We start from the raw sequence: 6,042 nt of genomic DNA, 5'->3' as shown, positions 1-6,042 counted from the left end.
CCAGCACTAATGCACCGGATCCCATCAGAACTCCGCAGTTAAGCGTGCTTGGGCGAGATTAGTCATAGGATGGGTGACCTCCTGGGAAGTCCTCGTGTTGCACCTTTTTTTATTCTATTTTTTGTTGAAAAATTCACGGAACAGTTGATCAAAAAGCGATTTTTCGGTCGGTTGTTTTATTTGTTGTTGGAAATAAATATAAGATTAGTTTGTCTTTACAAAGAAAGTTTCATGTTTCGGATGGATTTCAATTAGTTAGTCGGGGGTGCCTATTTTTGCGGTATTTTCTTTGTAGCAACGCCTATATACAATTACGACGCATTAATTTGCAGGTGCGATCATACCAGCACTAATGCACCAGATCCCATCAGAACTCCGCAGTTAAGCGTGCTTGGGTGAGAGTTGTACTAGGATGGGTGACTTCCTTGGAAGTCCTCGTGTTGCACCTTTTTTTTATTCTATTTTTTGCCGAAAAATTCTCGGAACAGTTGATCAAAAAGCGATTTTCGGGTCGGTTGTTTTATTTGTTGTTGGAAATAAATATAAGATTAGTTTGTCTTTACAAAGAAAGTTTCATGTTTCGGATGGATTTCAATTAGTTAGTCGGGGGTGCCTATTTTTGCGGTATTTTCTTTGTAGCAACGCGTATATACAATTACGACGCATTAATTTGCAGGTGCGATCATACCAGCACTAATCCACCGGATCCCATCAGAACACCGCAGTTAAGCGTGCTTGGGCGAGGGTAGTACTAGGATGGGTGACCTCCTGGGAAGTCCTTGTGTTGCACCTTTTTTTTATTCTATTTTTTGCCGAAAAATTCACGGAACAGATGATCAAAAAGCGATTTTCGGGTCGGTTGTTTTATTTGTTGTTGGAAATAAATATAAGATTAGTTTGTCTTTACAAAGAAAGTTTCATGCTTCGGATGGATTTCAATTAGTTAGTCGGGGGTGCCTATTTTTGCGGTATTTTCTTTGTAGCAACGCGTATATACAATTACGACGCATTAATTTGCAGGTGCGATCATACCAGCAATATTGCACCGGATCCCATCAGAACTCCGCAGTTAAGCGTGCTTGGGCGAAAGTAGTACTAAGATGGGTGACCTCCTGGGAAGTCCTTGTGTTGCACCTTTTTTTTATTCTATTTTTTACCGAAAAATTTACGGAACAGTTGATCAAAAAGCGATTTTCGGGTCGGTTGTTTTATTTGTTGTTGGAAATAAATATAAGATTAGTTTGTCTTTACAAAGAAAGTTTCATGCTTCGGATGGATTTCAATTAGTTAGTCGTGGGTGCCTATTTTTGCGGTATTTTCTTTGTAGCAACGCGTATATACAATTACGACGCATTAATTTACAGGTGCGATCATACCAGCACTAATGCACCGGATCCCATCAGAACTCCGCAGTTAAGCGTGCTTGGGCGAGAGTAGTACTAGGATGGGTGACCTCCTGGGAAGTCCTCGTGTTGCACCTTTTTTTTTATTCTATTTTTTGCCGAAAAATTCACGGAACAGTTGGGGGAACAGTTGATCAAAAAGCGATTTTCGTGTCGGTCGTTTTATTTGTTGTTGGAAATAAATATAAGATTAGTTTGTCTTTACAAAGAAAGTTTCATGCTTCGGATGGATTTCAATTAGTTAGTCGGGGGTGCCTATTTTTGCGGTATTTTCTTTGTAGCAACGCGTATATACAATTACGACGCATTAATTTACAGGTGCGATCATACCAGCACTAATGCACCGGATCCCATCAGAACTCCGCAGTTAAGCGTGCTTGGGCGAGAGTAGTACTAGGATGGGTGACCTCCTGGGAAGTCCTCGTGTTGCACCTTTTTTTTTATTCTATTTTTTGCCGAAAAATTCACGGAACAGTTGATCAAAAAGCGATTTTCGGGTCGGTTGTTTTATTTGTTGTTGGAAATAAATATAAGATTAGTTTGTCTTTACAAAGAAAGTTTCATGCTTCGGATGGATTTCAATTAGTTAGTCGGGGGTGCCTATTTTTGCGGTATTTTCTTTGTAGCAACGCGTATATACAATTACGACGCATTAATTTGCAGGTGCGATCATACCAGCACTAATGCACCGGATCCCATCAGAACTCCGCAGTTAAGCGTGCTTGGGCGAGAGTAGTACTAGGATGGGTGACCTCCTGGGAAGTCCTCGTGTTGCACCTTTTTTTTTATTCTATTTTTTGCCGAAAAATTCACGGAACAGTTGGGGGAACAGTTGATCAAAAAGCGATTTTCGTGTCGGTCGTTTTATTTGTTGTTGGAAATAAATATAAGATTCATTTGTCAATACAAAGAAAGTTTCATGCTTCGGATGGATTTCAATTAGTTAGTCGGGGGGGCCTATTTTTGCGGTATTTTCTTTGTAGCAACGCGTATATACAATTACGACGCATTAATTTGCAGGTGCGATCATACTAGCACTAATCCACCGGATCCCATCAGAACTCCGCAGTTAAGCGCGCTTGGGCGAGGGTAGTACTAGGATGGGTGACCTCCTGGGAAGTCCTCGTGTTGCACCTTTTTTTTATTCTATTTTTTGCCGAAAAATTCACGGAATAGTTGATCAAAAAGCGATTTTCGGGTCGGTTGTTTTATTTGTTGTTGGAAATAAATATAAGATTAGTTTGTCAATACAAAGAAAGTTTCATGCTTCGGATGGATTTCAATTAGTTAGTCGGGGGTGCCTATTTTTGCGGTATTTTCTTTGTAGCAACGCATATATACAATTACGACGCATTAATTTGAAGGTGCGATCATACCAGCACTATTGCACCGGATCCCATCAGAACTCCGCAGTTAAGGGTGCTTGAGCGAGAGTAGTACTAGGATGGGTGACCTCCTGGGAAGTCCTCGTGTTGCACCTTTTTTTTATTCTATTTTTTGCCGAAAAATTCACGGAACAGTTGATCAAAAAGCGATTTTCGGGTCGGATGTTTTATTTGTTGTTGGAAATAAATATAAGATTAGTTTGTCTTTACAAAGAAAGTTTCATGCTTCGGATGGATTTCAATTAGTTAGTCGGGGGTGCCTATTTTTGCGGTATTTTCTTTGTAGCAACGCGTATATACAATTACGACGCATTAATTTACAGGTGCGATCATACCAGCACTAATGCACCGGATCCCATCAGAACTCCGCAGTTAAGCGTGCTTGGGCGAGAGTAGTACTAGGATGGGTGACCTCCTGGGAAGTCCTCGTGTTGCACCTTTTTTTTATTCGATTTTTTGCCGAAAAATTCACGGAATAGTTGATCAAAAAGCGATTTTCGGGTCGGTTGTTTTATTTGTTGTTGGAAATAAATATAAGATTAGTTTGTCTTTACAAAGAAAGTTTCATGCTTCGGATGGATTTCAATTAGTTAGTCGGGGGTGCCTATTTTTGCGGTATTTTCTTTGTAGCAACGCGTATATACAATTACGACGCATTAATTTACAGGTGCGATCATACCAGCACTAATGCACCGGATCCCATCAGAACTCCGCAGTTAAGCGTGCTTGGGCGAGAGTAGTACTAGGATGGGTGACCTCCTGGGAAGTCCTCGTGTTGCACCTTTTTTTTTATTCTATTTTTTGCCGAAAAATTCACGGAACAGTTGGGGGAACAGTTGATCAAAAAGCGATTTTCGTGTCGGTCGTTTTATTTGTTGTTGGAAATAAATATAAGATTAGTTTGTCTTTACAAAGAAAGTTTCATGCTTCGGATGGATTTCAATTAGTTAGTCGGGGGTGCCTATTTTTGCGGTATTTTCTTTGTAGCAACGCGTATATACAATTACGACGCATTAATTTACAGGTGCGATCATACCAGCACTAATGCACCGGATCCCATCAGAACTCCGCAGTTAAGCGTGCTTGGGCGAGAGTAGTACTAGGATGGGTGACCTCCTGGGAAGTCCTCGTGTTGCACCTTTTTTTTTATTCTATTTTTTGCCGAAAAATTCACGGAACAGTTGGGGGAACAGTTGATCAAAAAGCGATTTTCGTGTCGGTCGTTTTATTTGTTGTTGGAAATAAATATAAGATTAGTTTGTCTTTACAAAGAAAGTTTCATGCTTCGGATGGATTTCAATTAGTTAGTCGGGGGTGCCTATTTTTGCGGTATTTTCTTTGTAGCAACGCGTATATACAATTACGACGCATTAATTTACAGGTGCGATCATACCAGCACTAATGCACCGGATCCCATCAGAACTCCGCAGTTAAGCGTGCTTGGGCGAGAGTAGTACTAGGATGGGTGACCTCCTGGGAAGTCCTCGTGTTGCACCTTTTTTTTTATTCTATTTTTTGCCGAAAAATTCACGGAACAGTTGGGGGAACAGTTGATCAAAAAGCGATTTTCGTGTCGGTCGTTTTATTTGTTGTTGGAAATAAATATAAGATTAGTTTGTCTTTACAAAGAAAGTTTCATGCTTCGGATGGATTTCAATTAGTTAGTCGGGGGTGCCTATTTTTGCGGTATTTTCTTTGTAGCAACGCGTATATACAATTACGACGCATTAATTTACAGGTGCGATCATACCAGCACTAATGCACCGGATCCCATCAGAACTCCGCAGTTAAGCGTGCTTGGGCGAGAGTAGTACTAGGATGGGTGACCTCCTGGGAAGTCCTCGTGTTGCACCTTTTTTTTTATTCTATTTTTTGCCGAAAAATTCACGGAACAGTTGGGGGAACAGTTGATCAAAAAGCGATTTTCGGGTCGGTTGTTTTATTTGTTGTTGGAAATAAATATAAGATTAGTTTGTCTTTACAAAGAAAGTTTCATGCTTCGGATGGATTTCAATTAGTTAGTCGGGGGTGCCTATTTTTGCGGTATTTTCTTTGTAGCAACGCGTATATACAATTACGACGCATTAATTTACAGGTGCGATCATACCAGCACTAATGCACCGGATCCCATCAGAACTCCGCAGTTAAGCGTGCTTGGGCGAGAGTAGTACTAGGATGGGTGACCTCCTGGGAAGTCCTCGTGTTGCACCTTTTTTTTTATTCTATTTTTTGCCGAAAAATTCACGGAACAGTTGGGGGAACAGTTGATCAAAAAGCGATTTTCGGGTCGGTTGTTTTATTTGTTGTTGGAAATAAATATAAGATTAGTTTGTCTTTACAAAGAAAGTTTCATGCTTCGGATGGATTTCAATTAGTTAGTCGGGGGTGCCTATTTTTGCGGTATTTTCTTTGTAGCAACGCGTATATACAATTACGACGCATTAATTTACAGGTGCGATCATACCAGCACTAATGCACCGGATCCCATCAGAACTCTGCAGTTAAGCGTGCTTGGGCGAGAGTAGTACTAGGATGGGTGTCCTCCTGGGAAGTCCTCGTGTTGCACCTTTTTTTTATTCTATTTTTTGCCGAAAAATTCACGGAACAGTTGATCAAAAAGCGATTTCCGGGTCGGTTGTTTTATTTGTCGTTGGAAATAAATGTAAGATTAGTTTGTCTTTACATAGAAAGTTGCATGCTTCGGATGGATTTAAATTAGTTAGACGGGGGTGCCTATTTTTGCGGTATTTTCTTTGTAGCAACGCGTATATACAATTACGACGCATTAATTTGCAGGTGCGATCATACCAGCACTAATGCACCGGATCCCATCAGAACTCCGCAGTTAAGCGTGCTTGGGCGAGAGTAGTACTAGGATGGGTGACCTCCTGGGAAGTCCTCGTGTTGCACCTTTTTTTTATTCTATTTTTTGCCGAAAAATTCACGGAACAGTTGATCAAAAAGCGATTTTCGGGTCGGTTGTTTTATTTGTTGTTGGAAATAAATATAAGATTAGTTTGTCTTTACAAAGATAGTTTCATGCTTCGGATGGATTTCAATTAGTTAGTCGGGGGTGACTATTTTTGCGGTATTTTCTTTGTAGCAACGTGTATTTACAATTACGACGCATTAATTTGCAGGTGCGATCATAGCAGCACTATTGCACCGGATCCCATCAGAACTCCGCAGTGAAACGTGCTTGGGCGAGAGTAGTACTAGGATGGGTGACCTCCTGGGAAGTCCTCGTGTTGCAC

General features: G+C 40.7%; 17 non-coding genes and 1 pseudogene across 17 annotated transcripts; all 18 read left to right on the top strand.

Annotated features, from left to right (window-relative positions):
• LOC113785123 (5S ribosomal RNA) lies at positions 1-106 on the top strand (annotated as a pseudogene; the record flags this gene model as incomplete).
• Positions 107-330: 224 nt separating this feature from the next.
• Positions 331-449, top strand: LOC113785121 (5S ribosomal RNA). Its single transcript, XR_003471255.1, has one exon. It is a non-coding gene; the product is annotated as a 5S ribosomal RNA (ribosomal RNA).
• Positions 450-674: 225 nt separating this feature from the next.
• On the top strand, positions 675-793 carry LOC113785118 (5S ribosomal RNA). Its single transcript, XR_003471252.1, has one exon. It is a non-coding gene; the product is annotated as a 5S ribosomal RNA (ribosomal RNA).
• A 225-nt stretch (positions 794-1,018) lies between these two features.
• LOC113785119 (5S ribosomal RNA) lies at positions 1,019-1,137 on the top strand. The gene has a single exon (XR_003471253.1). It is a non-coding gene; the product is annotated as a 5S ribosomal RNA (ribosomal RNA).
• A 225-nt stretch (positions 1,138-1,362) lies between these two features.
• On the top strand, positions 1,363-1,481 carry LOC113785114 (5S ribosomal RNA). Its single transcript, XR_003471248.1, has one exon. It is a non-coding gene; the product is annotated as a 5S ribosomal RNA (ribosomal RNA).
• A 238-nt stretch (positions 1,482-1,719) lies between these two features.
• On the top strand, positions 1,720-1,838 carry LOC113785113 (5S ribosomal RNA). The gene has a single exon (XR_003471247.1). It is a non-coding gene; the product is annotated as a 5S ribosomal RNA (ribosomal RNA).
• Positions 1,839-2,064: 226 nt separating this feature from the next.
• On the top strand, positions 2,065-2,183 carry LOC113785112 (5S ribosomal RNA). The gene has a single exon (XR_003471246.1). It is a non-coding gene; the product is annotated as a 5S ribosomal RNA (ribosomal RNA).
• Positions 2,184-2,421: 238 nt separating this feature from the next.
• On the top strand, positions 2,422-2,540 carry LOC113785117 (5S ribosomal RNA). The gene has a single exon (XR_003471251.1). It is a non-coding gene; the product is annotated as a 5S ribosomal RNA (ribosomal RNA).
• A 225-nt stretch (positions 2,541-2,765) lies between these two features.
• On the top strand, positions 2,766-2,884 carry LOC113785116 (5S ribosomal RNA). The gene has a single exon (XR_003471250.1). It is a non-coding gene; the product is annotated as a 5S ribosomal RNA (ribosomal RNA).
• Positions 2,885-3,109: 225 nt separating this feature from the next.
• On the top strand, positions 3,110-3,228 carry LOC113785111 (5S ribosomal RNA). Its single transcript, XR_003471245.1, has one exon. It is a non-coding gene; the product is annotated as a 5S ribosomal RNA (ribosomal RNA).
• A 225-nt stretch (positions 3,229-3,453) lies between these two features.
• Positions 3,454-3,572, top strand: LOC113785110 (5S ribosomal RNA). The gene has a single exon (XR_003471244.1). It is a non-coding gene; the product is annotated as a 5S ribosomal RNA (ribosomal RNA).
• A 238-nt stretch (positions 3,573-3,810) lies between these two features.
• On the top strand, positions 3,811-3,929 carry LOC113785126 (5S ribosomal RNA). Its single transcript, XR_003471259.1, has one exon. It is a non-coding gene; the product is annotated as a 5S ribosomal RNA (ribosomal RNA).
• Positions 3,930-4,167: 238 nt separating this feature from the next.
• LOC113785125 (5S ribosomal RNA) lies at positions 4,168-4,286 on the top strand. Its single transcript, XR_003471258.1, has one exon. It is a non-coding gene; the product is annotated as a 5S ribosomal RNA (ribosomal RNA).
• Positions 4,287-4,524: 238 nt separating this feature from the next.
• On the top strand, positions 4,525-4,643 carry LOC113785124 (5S ribosomal RNA). Its single transcript, XR_003471257.1, has one exon. It is a non-coding gene; the product is annotated as a 5S ribosomal RNA (ribosomal RNA).
• A 238-nt stretch (positions 4,644-4,881) lies between these two features.
• LOC113785120 (5S ribosomal RNA) lies at positions 4,882-5,000 on the top strand. Its single transcript, XR_003471254.1, has one exon. It is a non-coding gene; the product is annotated as a 5S ribosomal RNA (ribosomal RNA).
• A 238-nt stretch (positions 5,001-5,238) lies between these two features.
• LOC113785115 (5S ribosomal RNA) lies at positions 5,239-5,357 on the top strand. The gene has a single exon (XR_003471249.1). It is a non-coding gene; the product is annotated as a 5S ribosomal RNA (ribosomal RNA).
• A 225-nt stretch (positions 5,358-5,582) lies between these two features.
• On the top strand, positions 5,583-5,701 carry LOC113785109 (5S ribosomal RNA). The gene has a single exon (XR_003471243.1). It is a non-coding gene; the product is annotated as a 5S ribosomal RNA (ribosomal RNA).
• A 225-nt stretch (positions 5,702-5,926) lies between these two features.
• Positions 5,927-6,042, top strand: LOC113785122 (5S ribosomal RNA; the record flags this gene model as incomplete). The annotated part of the gene is made up of 1 exon (XR_003471256.1): positions 5,927-6,042. It is a non-coding gene; the product is annotated as a 5S ribosomal RNA (ribosomal RNA).

The sequence above is a fragment of the Cicer arietinum genome, unplaced genomic scaffold (assembly GCF_000331145.2).
Source record: "Cicer arietinum cultivar CDC Frontier isolate Library 1 unplaced genomic scaffold, Cicar.CDCFrontier_v2.0 Ca_scaffold_4142_v2.0, whole genome shotgun sequence".
Taxonomy (NCBI): domain Eukaryota; kingdom Viridiplantae; phylum Streptophyta; class Magnoliopsida; order Fabales; family Fabaceae; genus Cicer; species Cicer arietinum.
This window is presented reverse-complemented; position numbering and strand designations above follow the sequence as displayed.